Below are 24,046 nucleotides of genomic sequence, written 5' to 3' on the forward strand. Positions count from 1 at the left end.
ATTCCTAAGTCATACCGGGATAAACTTGACCCATGTGTAGAGAAATGTGTATTTGTTGGATATGGGGTGACTCAGAAGGGGTATAGATGTTATAATCTGAACACTCGTCACATGTTCACCACAATGAACTGTGATTTCCTGGAAACCAAGTATTTTTATCCCTTTACACTCAGTGGTCAGGGGGAGGAACAATGTGACACACTGAGCTGGCTAGGATATACTTTAGAACAAAATTCTGAGGTAAATTCACTAGAAAATTTAGTGAATTCTCCAGAGGATTCTCCAGGAACTACAGTAGCTCCAGATACAGCACCTGAACAGTCCCTAGAACAGTCCTCTCAGGATCAACAACACAGTGCCACCGAAAATATGAGCCCAAACCTGATATCCGAGGTACGTAATTCTTCTCTGGATATTACACTGGACACTACTGTACCAGATTTAAGAATGCAGGAAAATGAAGAACAGGTTGATACAGAAGTTCCGGAGAAATACGTACTTCCAGCAAGGTCAACAAGAGGGATTCCTGCAAAAAGATATTCTCCAGAAAGGTTGCCTAGAAACTCCAAATATCCAATGGCGAATATAGCAGAAGGACATCTATCTGAAAAAGCAAAAGCATTTACTGTAAAATTATATTCAGAAAAGATTCCTTCAAGTGTAGAGCAAGCGGTGAAGGAAGAGAAATGGAAAGAAGCTATGAATATGGAAATGGATGCACTAGTTAAAAATGAAACATGGGAGAAGTGTGTTTTGCCACGTGGAAAGAAGCCAGTAGGGTGTAGGTGGATCTATACGATTAAATATAAACCAGATGGAGAAATTGAAAGGTATAAAGCTCGACTGGTTGCCAAGGGTTATACTCAAACATATGGAATTGACTACTCTGAAACATTCTCTCCGGTTGCAAAATTGGATACAATAAGAGTCTTGTTCTCTGTAGCAGCAAATCAAGGTTGGCCTCTTCATCAGTTTGATGTGAAAAATGCATTCTTACATGGAGATTTGAAAGAAGAAGTATATATGGAAGCTCCACCTGGTTTCTCTCGTGATTTCAAACATGGAGAAGTGTGTAAGTTAAAGAAGTCTATATATGGATTGAAACAGTCACCTAGGACATGGTTTGGCAGATTCACAGTCGCAATGAAAAAATATGGATATAAGCAAAGTAATTCTGATCATACTTTGTTTCTAAGACAGAAGGGAGACCAGATAACATGTCTGATAATCTATGTTGATGATATGATTATCACAGGAAATAATGAAAGCGAAATCAAGAAACTAAAAGAAGATTTATTTACAGAATTTGAAATGAAAGATCTTGGAAATCTAAAGTACTTCCTTGGAATCGAAGTGCTGAGATCTCAGCAAGGTATTTTTATCTGTCAAAGGAATTATATTCTTGATTTTTTGGCCGAGACAAGGATGATTGATTGTAAACCGGCAGATACGCCCATGATTGTCAATCAAAAATTGTTTATGAAGTTAGATGGCAAACTCGCCGATAAAAACAGGTATCAACGGATGGTGGGAAAGCTGATTTATCTTGCTCATACCCGTCCAGATATAGCATATGCTGTGGGAGTAGTAAGTCAGTTCATGCACCAACCTCAGGAAGAACATATGGATGTAGTTCTTAGGATTATCAGATATCTTAAAGGAACTACTGGTCATGGTGTTTTGTTTAAAGCAAATGGTCATCTTAATATTCAGATATATACAGATGCTGATTGGGCTGGAGACAAAGGTAATAGGAGATCAACATTAGGATAATTCTCGATAGTAGGAGGAAATCTCGTCACGTGGAAAAGTAAAAAACAAAAGGTTGTCTCCTTGTCGAGTGCTGAAGCAGAGTTCCGGGGAATAGCTAAAGGCTTAGCAGAAGCATTGTGGCTAAAGAATCTTGTAACTGAACCTGGGTTTGCTCCAAAAGAAAGTATCCAGATTATGAGTGATAATGAAGCGGCTATTCAAATCTCTGAAAATCCAGTACAACATGACCGGACCAAGCATGTGGAAGTTGACCGACATTTTATCAAAGAAAAGCTTGAAGATGGGATCATTAAGTTACCCTTTGTCAGATCAGAAGACCAACTAGCAGATATTCTGACAAAAGCAGTAGGAACGACAATCTTTAACCAGTGTCTCAGCAAGTTGAATTTTGGTAACCCCATTATTCAACTTGAGGGGAAGTGTTAGAAAAGAAGATTTGAGGATCAGTATCCGAGTCATCATTTCCTCTATTAGCTCTGAACTTGGGCATTACTCCAAGAAAAGAATCGACTAGAAAATCTAGTTGATATGTTTCCAAATTTAGCTTATAATTGTCTCATAAATTGTAACCGGTTGTATCAACCAATTCATATCAATAACAATTATCTTAAATCCAATTCTAATTCTTATCACATATCTTTAATTTAACCATTGAATTGTAACTTTGAGAATATGAAGAGAGTTAAAACTTTGAAGAATATGGAGAGAGAAGATTGATGGAAAAGAAAAAGAAAGAGAAAATGTGAAGCACGGAGAAAGAGAAAAACATTTTATAAAGAAGTAAACTGCTATACAGTTAAAAAACTACTATGCGGTTACAGAGATTCCTTTTTTTGAAATGAGTGACGGGAAAAAGCAATAATCCACTGTAACGTGTCAGTTATCTGACAAGATCCAGTGGTTGATATTTAATTTGACCCTAGATCCAACGGCCTTAGAAATTCGATGAATGGATGGCTAGATTTAATTAGATACTTAATCTAACAGCCTAGTTAATTCGAGAACTTAAATGATAAACGGCTGAGATTTAATCTTACACTTGATCCAACAGTCTTGGATATTCGGGAATTAAAGGCCCAGATCTAAAGTCAACAGAATCCAATGGCACACATTCTAAGTCAACTTTTCCTAAAATCTCAAACGTCGCAGGAACAATATAATAAGAATTAAACACTTATTATCAAAAACAAATTTGAAGTCGAAATTAAAATAAATCTACAAATCTTAACTTGTACAAAACATTAGTTAATTAGTGTAATTATATACATAATATATATACAAATGTATATATATTTATACCATAAGATCAAGTCTATATGCGAATAAAATAAATTAAAATATTAAGTAGTTCAACAACCGAATATAATTTAATTATAAAAATTTTATACCCATAAGCAATTTTGGGTATGTAAAATTTATGCATGTTTAAAAGGTAAAATTATTTTGTATGATCTCCATAGTATATAAGGTGAGTCATAATTATTTCTTTGGTAATCATAATAATTCCTTTCTTTATAATCACAACTTTTTTTTTTAATTATATATATATACTTTTAAAAGAATTAATGAAAAAGATTCACTTTCCTGAAATATTTCTTAAATTAAATACCTTCATTAAAAAAAATTAATGATGATAATTACATTACGGACACAAAACTACCGGAGGGTAACATAAATAGTAAGCTAATAAATACATGGATTCAATTAGATACACAATAAGGTAATAAATATAAATAACTATATACTAAAACGCAACTGACCAAACTTCAATTAGTCAATCACAACTCTCAATTTTGCTAATTTAGTTTATTAAGCATGTGACTAAATCAGATACAACGCATTTAAAAAAAAACTAAAGCCGTAGTCTGATGTTAATAAATAAAAAATTAAACCTTTTTTAGAACAAATATCTCAAACTAAATAATTTACAATCCCATTACAATTCTAAGAAAACTAAAGAGGAAATTTGTTCAATAGTCACAAATGGTGCCTCCACAGGTTGACATCCCGATAAATGTTATAATAAAATAACTTAATTTTTGTCGAAGCAATTAAATCCAAACTTTTTCTAGGAACAAAAATCCAAAACTAATCTATACTCCCTTAATAAGGGAACTACCTCACCTCTCTTTTAACACCTCTACCTTTAAAATGTCTTTTATGCCCTCCTAATTTACACTACCCTATTTTTTCTCCATCACGCTCATTACACACACATACGTTCATCCGATTTTCGATTTTCACTCCCTCCCCCCTTCTCTGATTTTCTCCTCCCATAAACACCATCCACCGCCGCAATCTACCTTCTATGTACGTTATCCCCCTATAAACACCATCCACCACCGCCCCAAAAACCACTATCAAACCACCATCCACCGCCGCAGGCTTTTTTTTTCTTTTTCATCGCCGCTGCCCCACAAACCACCATCAAACCACCGTCGTTTTTTTCTTATTCCCCGCTGCATCGCGCAGGTACAACGCTAGTAGATTTTAAGTACAATTGTAATTTGAAATAATAGAAAAATATTAAATAACTTTGCATATACGTGTTTTATAATACATTTATAAAAAAAGAAAATTAATATAGTTTATCTAAATCCATCTACAATTTACATATAACAGTATAAGTCCTCAAACCCAATGGATAATTCCTCCAACCATTGGTATCAACCTATTCGGAAGGTTTTCTTCCAAAAAGTTTTTTCATCACCATTAGAGATGACTTAAAAGATAGATTGGTATAACATTCCTCCAATATTTGCCTTTCAAGTCAAAGACCTGCTAAACACAAACTTGCTTGCCCCCGGCGACATCAAAAACCAAACAGAAAGTTATTGGTTTGATTATTCTCACTGTTGGTTGGTTCATTTAAAAGCGAGAAACGACAAAGTTTTTTCAAATAAAATTGCGAACCCGAGATGGATATTCGAAGACATAAAGCACACGACATCTATATGGCTAACCGCGAGATCGAAATTTAAAAATTTAGATTGGCGGAACTCATGGTGCTCTTTTTCTTTGTAACTTTCCTGATCTTGTTATGTACTCTTGTAGCTTTTTGCTAATTTCAATATGGGATTAATGTAACGATTCAAACCAAATGAAAGCTTAATTATTAGAAATCAAAACTTTAGACTTTATACTTAGAAAAATATGGTCATTTTTCGCCAAAAATTAAAGATCTCAAATTTGAAAAAATGACAAATTGAACCTTCTTAGAATGTTAATATAAGTCTATTGTATGAGTTTCAGGACCCGAAAAGATCAAACGAAGCCTCGGTAAAAATTTATGAAAAATTACAGAAGAGCACGGCTCTTGTTTCTACAAGATTAATTTAATGTCAAAATTATGAAAAGGGTTAATATTATATTACCTTAAAATATTGGGGTGTTACATATTGGGGTGTTACCTTAAAATATTGTCAAGTATTTTCTTACATTCTATCTTCATAATTATGTCCATATTATAATTGAACTCTTACACACAACTTAACATCATTCTAATATAGATCATTTTTAAACCACACGTTAAAAATGAAAATAATATAATTCATCCCGAACGTACAACGCACGGGTCTTACGACCTCGTTACAAAGAAAAAACAAGTTTTGAAGTCGGGCACCAACATTCATTATTATTGGGTTGCAATGATATGCAAAATCCACAACGTCAAAATGTTCAAAGTTTTTGTATTTTGGGTTTCGTATGAAATATTTGGTTGTTAGTCCATTTTTAGTAAGAAAGATTCGCATGTATTAAGTATGCGGGATCATCCATAAGATACTTTTTTTAGCCATACATCACTACTTTTTTTTTTATTAATCACGGAAATATCAACGTACTTTTGCATTTGTACACGGTTGCCCATCATACTTTTTATTGATAAGGTTTACCCACATACTTTTTTATTTGTACACGGTTGACCCAAAGTTGACCGGTTTACCTGTGATAGTCGGTAATATTGGTCAACCGTGTACAAAAGAAAAAGAGTATGTGGGTAAACCTCATCAATAAAAAAGTATAATGGGCAACCGTATACAAATGAGAAAGTACGTTCGTCTTCCCGTGATTAATCCCTTTCAATATTAATAAAATGTTGTTGTTAAAAAAAAAAAAAGATAGAGATTATGTTACAAAGTATCAATTATTAACTTGCATATATCAATTAGATGTAGTAAAACATTTTTAGTTTATATAGAAAACATCAAATCTTTAGAATACAATCAAGAGACTCATACCACAAGCAATATCATCAAGTTTTGAAATTACATTATTTATATTTAATTTACCTATTTGTTTTTTCATAATTTTAATTACATTGTTTATATTTGAATTTATTAATTTGTTCTTTTCAGTTTTTTTTAAATTATATTTATTTAATTATTTGTAATATGTCATAAACAATTCGTGTATTTGACACAGGTCTAAATCTATCTTTATCTTTATATATATATATACTAACTAACAACTGACATAATAGCTTATTAACCAATCAAAAAGCTTAACTTTATCAAATTAAATATTGATGATGTCATAATTAATATTAATTAATAAATTTAATAAAACTCCCAAAAAATTATATATCTGATCCTATTCCAACGTCCAGTCATCATCCACGAATAGTTGTATATCGCGATCTCTAGGGTTAAGGCAAAAAAGGGTTTCAAGGTGCTGATATGGGACAAAGATGAGAATACAAAAAACACTGCAACATTGAATTAACTTCTTACTATCTAAACTTCCAGTATTGTATAAGATGAAGGAGGATACATGCTTCTAATGTTTAAACTGTTAGAATGACTTTATTTTGAATTAACTTCTTAATATCTAAACTTAGAGGATTGTTTTTGGGCTAAGTTTTCTATTTGAATTTATAAGAATTTTTTGCTTGCATATATATAAACTTTGATGATAATCTAATCTTTATAATATCGTAAATCCGTGTATTTGACACGGGTCTAAAATCTAGTGCTTATATAATGCATGACTATTAACTTGTTTTTAAAATTGAGAATATGATGCTTAATTTAGAATGAGATATATATCTTTATTGTGTAATAATTAACCAGCCTAGCTTCTATCCGATCAAAATTTCCTTTGATCGGAAAAACAATTAATTTGAATCCCATTCAACTAATTACTTTTTTCTAAAAATTGAAAGATATCACTAAACTTAATGACGCTAAGCAATCTTTTTATTAAAGTTATACCAAAAATATGGATATATTATCAAAAGTCAAAACCTACTTGACTCGTAAAATTCATACAAATATATTGTTTAGTTCATCATACATCATTAGTAACTATATGTATCAAAATAGTGTGTGGTATATATAATCAAATAAACACTAAATACTTAGATCAACAAAATACTTAGATCAACAAAAGAAACATAAAATTCACTTCCAAAATAGTTTCTAAAAGTACTCATCAAATAAGAAATTGAATGAACATACTAACGCAAAAGGAGTACATGCCAACAGTGAACACTATACATATTATCGGATTTGTGTACGCGCGAGTTAAATAACATACTAACATATTATTTTTAGAGTTTTCGTAGAATTTGAAAGAAACTCGAAGAATAGATATATAACAAACAACTAACATATGCATGATGACATGTTTGTTGACAAACATCAATCTAATATTTATAGTTGTGCGTGATGAGCAGAATATATATAAAAGTTTCGTATAATAAGCTATATAATCACTTGTAAAGAAAAAGGTTTCATGTATATGCAATCTCGAATCTTCATTTTTCTTTTTAGAAAAAATTTGAAAACCAGGGGCGTATGTAATTAATAAGAAAACAATATGAACATATGGTTTCAACAATAATTTATGTAATTTTCTTTTCAATATATCTGATCATTTGAAGACATATATATCATATAAGACAAATAAGATCAGGGTATGATATTTACCTCGTGTATCAAAAAGATACCTTTTGAAATCTGGGTCGTAATGATGAGAAGCGAATTACGGATTCTTCGAACCTTCTTCTTGTTGATCAGAGGTAAAATGTTGAATCCAAGAATTAAAAATAATAAGAGGAAATCATGCTGATAACGTGTTATAAATCATAGATAAATTAAGAGAAGAATGTTGGAGGAAAAAAAAGAAGAATGTATATTACTTGGTTAGGGTTAAGACCTTATATAAACTAGTACAAGGATATAATAGTAAATACATATGATATATATATATATAGATTTTAGGTTAAATAAAAAAAAAGTAAATAAGTAAGTAACTGCTCAGTGCCGCCTTCCGCGGGTTTTGAGCCCCAATACCTCGACGGTGTATGGGGGAGGTTAAGATGTAGGCAGACCTTACCTCTACCTAAGTAGAGAGGCTGCTTCCAGTTTCTACCTAAATGGTAGAAAAGGTCCTCCAACCTTTGCATGGGATGAGGATCGAACCCATGACCTCTGTCTCCAGAGGCAAGAGTGATTACCACTGATCCAAGGTTAAATAAAACAAGTATTAATATAAAACAAATAAAATAATAGATTTCTCTTCATTGAAAATCATCGTGCATCATGAAAATCGTCGTACATCAATTGGTTCGTGAATTTTCGTGCATCAATTTAACCATAATCTAAGGGTCAAAATCTTGTCTTATTTGTTTTACTTTAATACTTGTTCTACAATACTCATCCCCTATATATCGATAATCTATAATACCTTATAAAGCAAACTGGATTCCTCCCTTAACTTAATTAAGAACCTGATAAGACAAAAATGCCCTTAAATAATCTTTCATGCTAAGCACCCTCTCACGTGATATACCAACTATGCCCTTCAACCATTTCGTTTCTTGGCAAAGTAAAACCCTATCAACGCCACCACCAGATTGTCTTCCCCACCACCGCCGCATTGCGCGGGTACTATGCTCGTACCTTATAAAGCAAACTGGATTCCTCCCTTAACTTAATTAAGAACCTGATAAGACAAAAATGCCCTTAAATAATCTTTCTTGCTAAGCACCCTCTCACGTGATATACCAACTATGCCCTTCAACCATTTTCGTCTCTAGCAAAGTAAAACCCTATCAACGCCACCACCAGATTGTCTTCCCCACCACCGCCGCATTGCGCGGGTACTATGCTCGTATATATATAGATATATATATATATCTGTAGTCAAAAGATAAAATGAGAACCAATAAAATGTCGAGAACTGTGAGAACTATTTTTTAATTAAAATATCAAGGGCACTATTGTCATTTACTTAATGGAGATTAATTAATTATTAAAATTCCCCTTTTTAACATGTGTATCATTCTTCCATTTTATGGTCAATTAAAACTGCAATATTATTTTTTATACAATTTTTCAACAGAGTATATATACTTTATATTACATGTTAGTCATGGTGTATAACTAGAATCCTATCAAATGCTCGTTGAGCTATTGATAGTAAGATTTAGTTTCTTATTAAGGCTTCGTCAACACGACCATCAAAGCCTGCACTTGCAAAAGATCAAATACTAGCTTTCTTCAAAAGAAATACAGGTGCTACAATACTACTTGCTTGCCTCTTTGTTTTCTTGGATACACCAAAACACAGGTGCTCTACGAACTATACATCAAAACATATTTGTACACCGAACCACACATGTGGCCATATTCCAAAACACACTTGATCCAACAATCACATGAAACATGCGAACACCCAAACTGACATGCGTAACTACAAAATGTTTTATCCCTGTCGTTAAGAACATAAGTATACAAGAAACCGAATACGAGAATGTCTACACATGTATAATTGCAGAAGACGTACACAACTCGACCTAGTTATACACATGTTTACGAACCGAAGCAATGAACCCAACTTAGTTATACACATGTTTACGAAATTGAATATGTGTACACCTTTTATGAACCCAAATATACAAGAATTTGTACACATGTATACTTTGCATAGTATCTACTTAAACGTAAAAACAAGAAATATCCCTAATTTTTACCTATCATTTTGTAAAACATAATTTGTTTCAACAACAAAAAAAAAATATTAATTTGTTAGTTGATCACAGTATCACACGAATTTCATGGAGTTTTAATTAGTTTCAAAAAGTAATCTTGATTTTGTTTTCTTTGTTTAAATTCCATCCAATCCAATTCTAACCCTAAATATTAATTCCCCCAAAAATCCATATATATCCCATACCAAATTCTTATAACCAATCCAACAAACTTATTCAAATTAGGCATTTCCTTTTCCCTTCTTTTTTTAATCTTTTTTACCTTTCTTATCATCTTCTTTGTTGAGATTTATGTTTCCCCCCAACTCCTTACATCTTTCAATTTCATTGATGGGTAAAATCTAGTCTTAAATTTATAAACAAGAAATACCCTAGAACTGACTACTACACACTCTCGGGCAGTGGACCCGTTCGTATGCAATATAGTTTAAAGGTAAGTCCAGGATCGAACACAGGGACTGATTAAGAGCAAGAGAGTTTAATGCAATTTAAAAAGAGTTTGGATTTTAAGGACTCCCTTCACCTTGGATTTTGAAAAGATAGTTAATTAATAAAATTAGTAATTTCGAAGAATTAAACGAAAAGAGATTTGATTTATATCAAGATTATTTAAATGATCATCTACTCGAATCCATGACACTACAAATTCAGGTTGCACTTAAATGAAGAACCAATTCAAATATGTTGATTAATAACTGAGAACTAAACAAAGACTCACCCCGTACCCGTCAAGTTCGTTACTTTATTCAATCCTCTTAATTAACTAGTTCCATTATTAAGACCGGTACCCCGAGACGCCTTTCATAACTTTCCTAGATAACTAATTGTTTTGGTTATTTAGATAACAATTGTGTCTATTGATTGTACCTAACCATTAACCCGTTAATTCTTATTAACTATTAATTACTTTCTACCGTACCCGTCATAGAAACAATCGATTCTAACCAAGCAATCAAAATAACTTTTACACAACCTAAGTTACCACTAAGATCATGCAAAAACCATCCGCAATCAAGAGTTAAATAACAAAGAATTAATAAGCTAAGATTACGACACAACGTTAAATCAAATCAACTTAAATTTATAAAATATGCAACCTTAATTCATTGTATCACTTCATCTAAGTAGATGATTAAAATACTTAGCTATGCATGTTAAGACAAATAAAACTAACAATTTTAAAATAAATAGAATTCATAATAATTACTGTATAGTAATATAGTCTTGTAATTAAACAGCTAATAATAATAATAATAATAATAATAATAATAATAATAATAATAATAAGAGTCAAGAATATCGAAAGAGAATATAGTCTGCGAATATATTGCTTTCTACTGCTGATTCACGAACCGAAGTTTTTTGCGGCTTTCAAATTTCCCACGAACCAATAATAACACCTCACGAAAGTGAGGTGTTTTTCTTTTCGCGGTTCCTCCGAAAAACTCACGTACCACCCTTCTAATTAATTATGATCCCCCCGTCTAGATATATAATGTAATATGTATATATATATAGGAGTGCTTTTCTTAGGACCCACGTATGGGTTTTCTTTCCTGCCGACTCAATTCTTTTTTTTTTTTTGTGACCATAATTACATAAATTGGAAACTTGTAAGTAAACTTTGCTCAAAGTTGGGACATCCTCTTGATCAGCTCACGACACCATAATTCTCTTAATGGGCTTCAATTAGGCTGCTAACTTCAAAGGCATTGTGCCACTTCTCTTTCTAATCTAGATCGAGCCCAACAACGAATTTGTCTAGCATTCATGCTAACATACAAATTGATATTTCTCATATTCTTCGTCTTGTCCGCTTCCATCATATTTTTGTATAAATGATCTTTGTTCAACATATTTTCGTAATCTTTCATATTATAGATCTATAATCATATAAAGTCACATATTAAGTATAAAAGTCCATAAAAGTGACAATAACATAAACGTAAAATAAATAAAAGAAACGATATCGCGTAAAATAACTATGTATAAAATAGGCAATATCATTCATTCTTTTGCTGCACTTAGCGTTTTAGAACTCTATAGTTTCTTCGTTGGGGATTGTCTTTTGATGCATTACATCAGTCAAACGGGTTGGTATTGTTTCATCTGACAGGACCAGCTCCAGCTCTGTGTGTGGGGTGTGGCCGTGTCCATTTAAAAATTATCATTCCTGTAAAGACGACAGGCCGGGTTCAGCTGGGTATTCAAGATTGCTTTCTCACTTGAAGCGTGATCATTTGCGGTCAGATGATGGGAAAGATGTCTTAAGGGATGCTTTGTCTACTGATGCTGCTCTGTTTAGGGACGTGGGGGAAGCCTTGGTGATGCTTAGCCAATGGTTGTGCGGGAAATGCATGTCGTTGCACGCCCTCAGTAGAGGGTGTCATCATTCTGATAGCATCTCTACTTTCCTTCCCGTTTCAGGAGAGGCGGATGATTTCATTGTGGGAATCCCTAAGCCCCGCAAGCCTCATGAGGTATTAGTTTTCAATCCTCCAGGGGTGTTGCACGTAGATATCGCGTTGCTTGAGCATGTATTTTCCTTACCCATTAAAACCGTCAAAAGTATCATGCCTAGTTGTCGTTTGGCATTTGCGCAAGCGTTGACTTTGTCGTTGCGTCAAGTTGTCGCAACTCCTGGTTCTGTTGAGTCTTGGGTTAAACTCCTTCTTTTGCCTAGTTGTACACTGCGGGTAGTTCGCCCGACTTGTCGGCAAGAACGCCGGTCGGGGAATCGTAAGTCTCTTCAGTGTCATAGTATTCAACAAGCTCTTGCATTGTGGAATGATGGGCTTGGGGTTGGAGATCTGGTTTCTTCTCTTTTAAATTCTCTTAAAAGGGAAGACTCGTGCTCTTAGAAAGGGTCCTCTCAAAAAAGCTCCAACATTAAACAATGCCTTCGGAAAGTTGTAGATGGTCACTTCACAGCTGTTGTTAAGGTGTTGTGTTCCTCTGGTGTGGCACCCCTCGGTGACTCCACTTTAAAAGCTTTGGTTGATAAACACCTGAACATGCCCCCACCAATGTTGCCTTCTGATCTGCTCACCCAACCACCTCTTATTGTTGACAAGGATTGTGTACTCGGATGTATTAAATCCTTTCCTAAAGGGACTTCTTGCGGCAGAGATGGTTTGAGATCCCAACATCTTTTAGACGCCTTTTGTGGGGAAGGTTCTGCGACCGCATCGGGTTTGTTAGTGGCTATTACCGATGTAGTTAACCTTTGGTTAGGGGGAAATTGCCCTAGGGTGCTTGCTGAGTTCATTACCTCGGCTCCTTTAACACCACTACTCAAGCCGGACAATGAGATTAGACCTATTGCTGTTGGTGCTATTCGGAGGAGATTGGTTTCAAAAGTGGCTATGAGGAAAGTCGGGAAAGAGATGGAAAATTATCTGGGGGACTTCCAATTTGGGGTTGGGATTCCAAATGGGGCAGAGGCTGTGCTTCATAGTGCGAACAGTTTCTTAATTGTTTCCATTCTGACGGGTTCTTAGCTATGCTTACTGTTGATTTCTCTAATGCTTTTAATCTCGTGGATCGAACAGCCCTTTTACGCGAGGTCCGCCTACGATGTCCATCTATTTCCCCGTTGGTTCAGTTTCTGTATGCACAACCTGCCAGATTATATGTTGGAAACGCGTGCATAGGGTCTACTACTGGGGTCCAACAAGGGGACCCTCTAGGTCCTCTTCTCTTTGCTCTTGTTCTACACCCTCAGGTTCACCGTGTAAGGGATACTTGTTCCCTACCTTTTCAAGCTTGGTACCTGGATGATGGTACGATCATAGGTAACGCAGAGGAGGTTGCTAAAGCTTTAGACATTATTAGGGCAGAAGAGCGTCCTCTCGGGCTCAAACTCAACATTAAGAAAACCGAGGTTTTCTGGCCGTCAAGTAATGGGCTGAAGGTGAAGGAAGCTCTTTTTCCTAGTGACATTGGGAGGCCGGGCAAAGGGGTAAAACTTCTTGGGGGAGCTGTGAGCAAGGATGGAGGCTATATTAGCAGTTTGGCCATGAAACGGGCCTCTTGTGCAGTAGATCTTATGAAGTGCCTCTCCCAATTGCGGGACCTACAAAGTGAGTTGCTCCTACTACGATCATGTATGGGTGTTGCTAAGATGTTGTTTGGTTTGCATACTTGCCAACCTATTTTTGCTAAGGAGGTTGTGTCCTTATTCGACAAAGGACTCAGGAGCACCATTGAAGATATTGTGGTATGTGGGGGACCGTACTTTGGTGATTTACAGTGGAGGATCGCTTCCCTCCCAATCTGTTTTGGAGGGTTGGGGCTGCTCACGGTCGAGGACGTTTCCACATATGCTTTCATGGCCTCAAGGGCTCAATCATGGAAGTTGCAGGATCACATCCTACGGGGATGTGGGGTCGTTGGTCTTGACTCGGATTATGAACAGGTGTTGGGGAATATACATGTGTCCTTCCCAAACTTTGATTTAGGCAGTTTTTCTAATAAGGATACCGCCCCCTCAAAGGCTCAACAAACTTTGGCGAGTGCCCTTTATAGTAAAACCGTCCAAAGTCTTGGGATTGATTATGATTTGACTCCGCGGTAGAAAGTAGTGCTAGAATGTTTACAAGGGTGTAACACCCCAAAGTTTTTAAGGTAAAGAAATTAACCCCTTTTTATAGTTTTGACATTAAATTAATTTCCTACTATTTTATTTTTGAATATGGGGTTAATTTAGTTGGAACTTTAGTGGATAGTGGATATTTTCACACCAAAATTGGAGATGGGTCGTGGCATCTTCTTAGATTGCCAGCCACACCATTCCCTCCATACTCACCATTCCACTATCATTTCTTCAAGCTCTCCAACCTTCTTCTTGTAACACCCAACATTTAAGAATAAGGATTTCCAAAAACTTTTGCCTAACGGCGTTAAAAGAAGCGGAATTAACTTTAAAAGTCCAAACCAGTAAAATCTGTTTGGCTTATTCATTAAATGGTGTTACTAGCCATATCATCAAAATAAGTCTAAATGAAAATCCATCGGTTGCCCAACATTAAACAACCGAACACATTATCAATACAAGTCATTATTATGTAAACATAAAGCAAATGTCTAAAGCGAGCAGCCACTATGGGTAAACTATAACCAGCTTCAAGATCATCTACCCATGCCTCACATCTTCTCACATCTACCTGCTCACTATTGTTGGACCTGAGGGCACAACACATTTTGAAAGAGCAAGTGTTAGCTAACGAATTAGCTAAGTAAGATAACACATAAGTTATGAAACGTTTGTCCATTTAAAACATTATATAAAAGTCATATTAAGTCGTTAAAGCACAAATCCTCAAACATATCATCACATTTACATATCATATCATCAACATCATTTATATTAGGATGGGCCATCCTAAATGTGCCTAGTCATCTTTTGCATCATCACATATCACATTTAAACATCTTTATAATTGTGACAAAAGTCACGCATCTCATATAACATATGCATCTCGTTAAGTGTGACATAAGTCGCACCTGACTAGATGAACCACCATTCAGTAGTACATCAATGTCGTTAAGGAATGGCAAGCCAATCCAGGAGTAATCCGTATGTTCAATGACAATGGGGTTGGTAAGACCTCCCGTATTACTCTTCACGTTGTACCATGTTGCAAGGAGCCACCCAAGCAACCACATCAACGCACTTAACCGGGCTAGGGCAAGTACGGGTTAAGCTTAACACTTTCACATCAAATTTACGAGCTCGATTTCACATCACATATGGTTTAGGTGTTTACACAACCTAAACAATCATCACATATACATCTTTTACGTTTGGGCCCTTAGGCGTGCACGTGTCATGGCAACTTAATATGTCTAGTGAACTAGATGAACAAGCCATGTAATCATGCACATTTCACATATCATCATCATACATCACATTTCATAGCATTTCATTTCATATCATCACATCGCATACATTGTTACATCACGTACATCGTCATATATCATTGCGTATCGTATATCATTACAACATTTCATATCATTTATCATCATAGATCGTACATCATTTCATATCATATCATCTATTAAGCATACATAACATCTCATAGCAATATGTATCATTGGGGTAGCATTTCAGGCTTTTATATACATCTACATAGCCCATATCACCTCCCGTATAATCCCGAATACCCATAAGCAAACAAGATACCATTTGGGATGTTATTATATGAAAACTATGTTTATGTTGAACCCTCAGCGTGTCAAAGTAGTGTATCTTACCTCGTAGAAGCACACAACAAATGATAACGTAAGTTACCGAGCTTTGCAAGTATTCCCGACTACCTATAATCATTAAACGACATAATGAGCTAATAAATACCCACTCACTTATGGTCATGAATCACGTCTAAATACCTATAAACATGACTCATGACAATGCTTGATGCATCGGACATTCGATTAATACTTTAAAGCTTACATAACTCGACGAAACTCGACATTCACTCACTAAATTAACCTTTCTGGAAACTTGACATCACAATCATCTTTTAAAAACATAACCATTAGAAAGTAGACTCTCTCACGATTCCGTGGATATCTTATTTGTCAAAAACGAAGTTACGGTTCAAAAGTTATGGCCATTTGAAAATTCCGTCGCTATTGCGTCGCAACTACCAAGTTGCGTCGCAGCTATGAGTCACTGTTTTCCAGTTGCGCCGCAGCTTAGTGGCTGCGCCGCAGCTGGCCCCCATTCTGCACAAAACTCATTGTTTAACCTCCAAAACTTAACCAAACACACCCCAAACGACCCCAAACCTTATGAACGACTTTTGCACCTCAAAATTCACTATTTTAAGACCATAATGATGCAACGAAATCATTGATTAATCCTTACTTGATTTGCATCACATAATTAAACCTTTTAGGTTACCAAATCGATCAAAACACACGTTTTTGACATCAATTGATCTTCCAATAACCTAGACCAGTTATGGATCTGATTATATGATTGAAAGGACATAAAATCAATGTTATTATACCTTGGATACCTGGAGATTACAAAGAGGATGCAAAAACTTGATCAAAACACTCTCGAATCAACCGAATAACGATGAAATCGAACAATAGGATACCATGGAACAAAGGGAATGTCTAGGGCTTCAAAGGAAATGTATATTCTCTGATTTATGAGTCTAATGATAGATTATTAGACCCTTAACCCGTTTTTTAGTTTCCAGCTTTATCAAAACTAGTCCTTAGACTTCCTTATGGCTCATATTTAGCTTAAAACACCTATGGGGAATACTTACAACACATTAAACACTTTAAGCACCTCCAAAGACATTAAAATATACCTTTAGACACATTAACACATGAATCATTAAGGCTTTAAAACCTTACACACATAGCACATTAATCATACGTGAGCATCACATCGTTTGGAGACTTAACGGACTCATGGTGTTGACTTAACGACTCAAGTCAACCGTTAATAAAAAGTTCGGGATGTTACAATTACCTCCCTCTTAAGAGGATTCCGTCCTCGGAATCACTTTAGCATCAAATAGGTGAGAATAGTTTCCCGCATCACGGACTCGGTTTCCCATATGAAACTTTCTTTAAGAGTTTAACCTTTTCTGAAGGTCATACTCATTAGTTAACGGAACTCCATGCTTACTTCACCTATATAGAAAGTGGCAAGCTTCACCACGTGCACATACTCATGAGTAACGAGAAAAAGAAGCATTTTTATCAACTAGTCTACAACGACTCATACGACATCATTACCTTTAGGGTTTATAAACAACTTCATCACATAATCCATAGTCATCATATAAGTACATTCTTGCTTTGGACTAACTAGTTGTTGCATCTTTCCATATATCGTTTGGCACCCAGATTTGACTTGAGCACAAGTCACACATTTTTGCACACATACTATCACATTACATTCCAACCATTTCATCATTTATTTGATTCAATCTTTAAATCGAAACAAGTAATCATCTCATTTCTTTAGCCTTCATAGGTAATACACACATTACATTCGGTGAAGACTACTCATTTGGCGGATAAGACCTTCCGATACATATTCTTATTAGTTTGCTACTATGACTCATATGATTCATTGAACAAAGGTTCGACTCACCAACTTTTAATGCATAACATATCCCTCAATAAAGTCTAATGGTTAGACCATAACACCCACTTTGTTCATTACAAGATTTCTTTGCTCACCACAAACCTTCAGTCAATTTTGAGCTAACCCAAACTCTTCTTTAATGATTCCAACTTCATGAACTATTATCTTCATGATATTTGGCTCCACAACTTTCCTTTCAATAACATTTTGTATCATGAAGTGACATTCAACGCCTATGGCATAACCATGGTTCATAAGCCTCCTCAAGTACATCTTTTGGGTCATAAGATTACCAATTGAGACAAAACTCAGTTCTTAAAAAATGTAGCAAACTTAAAGACCTTTTCAAAAATTTTGCAAGGCAAGTCTGCAGAATTCGTCAGAAACCTGACCACTTCTGGAAATCGACATTTTTCGCATATCACTGGGCAAAATCACAAGAAACTTTGTTCATATCAAATTTAGGAGACACATAGAGGTTTCCATAAAGGTAAGATTCAACTTCTAAATCGTTTATATAAGGAAGATATCATTCTTGCAATATGACTGAATTTTCAGACCAATAAACTCTTTGTTTTGCAAACCATTTCCGCCATCAACCTTTCAAGTCATGCCACAACGACCTTTACAGCTCACACACATCAAATTATGACCTGGTTATCATTATGAAATCATCAATTGAGCCACAGATTCATTATACTCCTTCTACATCCGATTTGACACCCGATTGTCCTAAATCGACTCACAAATGTAATCGAATCCATACAAGCCTTAAGACCAGATGTGAACCATATATTGGTTCCATTTGAACATTTAAAATGACTTTGGAAGCAACTTCATACCTGTAGGGATCTCAAGATACATATTAATTGCAATAACAATCATCGAATGACCTGAAATCGTCAAATCTAGCAACAAAACGTCCCCTATCAATTAAAACTCATGAAGTTCGGGTATGGACGGAATACATGGATGGATATGACTAATATTCAGCAAGGATTTTGATCTAAAGAAAACTCTAAATTTTATCCCTTAAGTTCATGACATGGCAAAGACCAGTCGTTAACATGGAGGTACTTCAAGAAACTCAATAGGGTCATGATGAGGTTAGACATAGCATTAGTGGGACTTTCACCTTTATCAGTTGATAGCCAAAACTATAAATTCATTTTATAGAAAGAAATACATCTCACAATCAAAAACTTTAACTTCTTCCTATAAAGGAGGGTAAAAAAACAGAAGGTGCACTTGCTTGGAAGTAGTACTAGTCACACATCAATTGAAGGTTCGACCTCACGATCAAAACGAAACTGAGAACTTTATTAGAACGTCTCAAAGCTACGTGTAACCTCGACTTTAGAAGTATAATGTTCGCCTTAAATGGTTAATCACACAGGTTAGAGACATGATCACTTCGGAACCAAATACTCTTGAGTACTTCTACTTCGTATACTTTAACAAATAACTATTATAGGATCTCAGCATTGCCCTTACATCCGTGCAATATACGGGAGAATCTCCACCTGTAGATACTCGTCCTAATCGTCATATATCGTCCCGTAGAGAAATCAAGTTTAACGAGTCGCGAATCCAAAACAGGTCAAAACATGTGCCGCATACTATCGATAACCCGGAAAGCTAGTTCGAAACGAAAGCTAAACGTTTTTCCTTACACTCTAGCATGACTTCAACCCTTCACAGCTCAAAGGTGGCTTCACATCATATTATAGTGTTCATAGAATTGAAGAGCTTCATGGTTAAAAGTCCAATCAACCGTAGTGTTAACTTCATCATTCTTCATTCCATTCATACGTGTCTACACCTCCCGCGGTTAAACATGATGCCTTTCTGTGATTCCAACATTCTCATCTTTACCTCATTCGGATCAACATAGACACAGTCTCACAAACACACACATTTCGGGATACATTTACAATTACGTTCGCGACCGGAATTGTAACTATATCCTTTCATACGTGTGCCCGGTAACCCTTCTATGCATCACCTACTTATAATCCTTCAAGTAACCAACATCAACTTTATTTTCAAACTTCAAATCCATGTCCTTTAACTAGTAGACTCGACTACATTGACTACCAATCACTTCGTTCAACTTCATGTACATCATTATTCATCATAAACATTTCATTCGGCTATCACTTTCCATCTATCTTCATCCATTTCCATACACTTGAAGCATCAACACCACTAAAGTTGTAACACGATATTTACTCTTGACAAATAGGGGTATAATTCATAAAAATCTCTCCCACTTCATTACTTTGTACACCAGTCAACACAAGCATGGTCATACAAACACGCTCGCGTCGTGATACGCCTGCAACTATGTTCCGGACCATAATTGTAATTGTATCCTTTCACACACGCGTTTGTTCCCACATTTGTGTATCATCTTCTTTTCACAAAATCCTTCAAGTTTTGTGCATCTCAACAATAGCCCGTGTAATATGAAGCACACTTATCAAATTCAAATAGAGCATTAGCACCTTACCCTTCATATAACGTCTTTCATAGCAATAGAATAGTTGGCGACGGGGAGCGCGAGAAACAGAGGAATAAGGGCTACACAAACAGGAGTATACACATAAAAACACATCAAAGAACATAAAGCCTTAATCCTACGTTCTCACTCATCCCAGCCCGTCCTAAAAGCATTTCATCTCAATGGCTAAGTATACATACTTAAGCCTACTTTGTTCCTTATCGGTTTAAGTCCAATTCCTATGGCATACCTATAGTCCTTGGTTCACTTAAACTATTTCTCTGATACCAACTTGTAACACCCAACATTTAAGAATAAGGATTTCCAAAAACTTTTGCCTAACGGCGTTAAAAGAAGCGGAATTAACTTTAAAAGTCCAAACCAGTAAAATCTGTTTGGCTTATTCATTAAATGGTGTTACTAGCCATATCATCAAAATAAGTCTAAATGAAAATCCATCGGTTGCCCAACATTAAACAACCGAACACATTATCAATACAAGTCATTATTATGTAAACATAAAGCAAATGTCTAAAGCGAGCAGCCACTATGGGTAAACTATAACCAGCTTCAAGATCATCTACCCATGCCTCACAGCTTCTCACATCTACCTGCTCACTATTGTTGGACCTGAGGGCACAACACATTTTGAAAGAGCAAGTGTTAGCTAACGAATTAGCTAAGTAAGATAACACATAAGTTATGAAACGTTTGTCCATTTAAAACATTATATAAAAGTCATATTAAGTCGTTAAAGCACAAATCCTCAAACATATCATCACATTTACATATCATATCATCAACATCATTTATATTAGGATGGGCCATCCTAAATGTGCCTAGTCATCTTTTGCATCATCACATATCACATTTAAACATCTTTATAATTGTGACAAAAGTCACGCATCTCATATAACATATGCATCTCGTTAAGTGTGACATAAGTCGCACCCGACTAGATGAACCACCATTCAGTAGTACATCAATGTCGTTAAGGAATGGCAAGCCAATCCAGGAGTAATCCGTATGTTCAATGACAATGGGGTTGGTAAGACCTCCCGTATTACTCTTCACGTTGTACCATGTTGCAAGGAGCCACCCAAGCAACCACATCAACGCACTTAACCGGGCTAGGGCAAGTACGGGTTAAGCTTAACACTTTCACATCAAATTTACGAGCTCGATTTCACATCACATATGGTTTAGGTGTTTACACAACCTAAACAATCATCACATATACATCTTTTACGTTTGGGCCCTTAAACGTGCACGTGTCATGGCAACTTAATATGTCTAGTGAACTAGATGAACAAGCCATGTAATCATGCACATTTCACATATCATCATCATACATCACATTTCATAGCATTTCATTTCATATCATCACATCGCATACATTGTTACATCACGTACATCGTCATATATCATTGCGTATCGTATATCATTACAACATTTCATATCATTTATCATCATAGATCGTACATCATTTCATATCATATCATCTATTAAGCATACATAACATCTCATAGCAATATGTATCATTGGGGTAGCATTTCAGGCTTTTATATACATCTACATAGCCCATATCACCTCCCGTATAATCCCGAATACCCATAAGCAAACAAGATACCATTTGGGATGTTATTATATGAAAACTATGTTTATGTTGAACCCTCAGCGTGTCAAAGTAGTGTATCTTACCTCGTAGAAGCACACAACAAATGATAACGTAAGTTACCGAGCTTTGCAAGTATTCCCGACTACCTATAATCATTAAACGACATAATGAGCTAATAAATACCCACTCACTTATGGTCATGAATCACGTCTAAATACCTATAAACATGACTCATGATAATGCTTGATGCATCGGACATTCGATTAATACTTTAAAGCTTACATAACTCGACGAAACTCGACATTCACTCACTAAATTAACCTTTCTGGAAACTTGACATCACAATCATCTTTTAAAAACATAACCATTAGAAAGTAGACTCTCTCACGATTCCGTGGATATCTTATTTGTCAAAAACGAAGTTACGGTTCAAAAGTTATGGCCATTTGAAAATTCCGTCGCTATTGCGTCGCAACTACCAAGTTGCGTCGCAGCTATGAGTCACTGTTTTCCAGTTGCGCCGCAGCTTAGTGGCTGCGCCGCAGCTAGCCCCCATTCTGCACAAAACTCATTGTTTAACCTCCAAAACTTAACCAAACACACCCCAAACGACCCCAAACCTTATGAACGACTTTTGCACCTCAAAATTCACTATTTTAAGACCATAATGATGCAACGAAATCATTGATTAATCCTTACTTGATTTGCATCACATAATTAAACATTTTAGGTTACCAAATCGATCAAAACACACGTTTTTGACATCAATTGATCTTCCAATAACCTAGACCAGTTATGGATCTGATTATATGATTGAAAGGACATAAAATCAATGTTATTATACCTTGGATACCTGGAGATTACAAAGAGGATGCAAAAACTTGATCAAAACACTCTCGAATCAACCGAATAACGATGAAATCGAACAATAGGATACCATGGAACAAAGGGAATGGCTAGGGCTTCAAAGGAAATGTATATTCTCTGATTTATGAGTCTAATGATAGATTATTAGACCCTTAACCCGTTTTTTAGTTTCCAGCTTTATCAAAACTAGTCCTTAGACTTCCTTATGGCTCATATTTAGCTTAAAACACCTATGGGGAATACTTACAACACATTAAACACTTTAAGCACCTCCAAAGACATTAAAATATACCTTTAGACACATTAACACATGAATCATTAAGGCTTTAAAACCTTACACACATAGCACATTAATCATACGTGAGCATCACATCGTTTGGAGACTTAACGGACTCATGGTGTTGACTTAACGACTCAAGTCAACCGTTAATAAAAAGTTCGGGACCACCATGTTGAAGTTGTTATCCATGTGTGGAAACACAACCATATGGAAGTTGTCATCCATGTGTGGAAAGACCACCATGGTGAAGTTGTTTATCCATGTGTGGAAAGACCACCATGTTAAAGTTGTTAGTCCATGTGTGGTAATTGATTTTGGCATAGGCCCATATGGGGCATAGTTGTTCTGAGGCCTATGAACCTCCGGGGCCTAAGAATCCCGATAGTTATGATTGTTTAGCTTATATGGATCCATATATGTGTTGTTAGTGTGCAAGGTGAGTATGTAAATGTGACATGACGATGCCATCGGTTACATGTAATAGTCCTTGTACTTTGCCCTCCTTCGTATTCGTAAATGTATGCAAGTATATTCACTAAGCCTTTGCTTATATTTTAGTTGTTTACCATTTTATAAGTGGCTCCGGAAGAAGGAACTAATTCTAGTTGAATTGAAGTGTTGATTTTTGGAGTGCTAGTTTACTCGAAGGTATTTTTGGCCATTCACGGAAGAATGGTATTCTTTTGGTTAGAGACTTAGTGCATCCCACCACATATGGCTCTTGGTACAATCTTGGCATTTTGAATCTTATGGATATGTAAATTGTACATTGTGGTGTTTGTAACTAGTCTTGATAAATTGAAGTCAAGATGGTGTTTTGGATAATGTGGCAAATTGGGTAAATTACCCCTGAGTTGTTATCTTTGTACATTCTGTTAAATGAAGTTTGTAAG

This window comes from Erigeron canadensis, chromosome 6 (genome assembly GCF_010389155.1).
Source record: "Erigeron canadensis isolate Cc75 chromosome 6, C_canadensis_v1, whole genome shotgun sequence".
NCBI lineage: Eukaryota > Viridiplantae > Streptophyta > Magnoliopsida > Asterales > Asteraceae > Erigeron > Erigeron canadensis.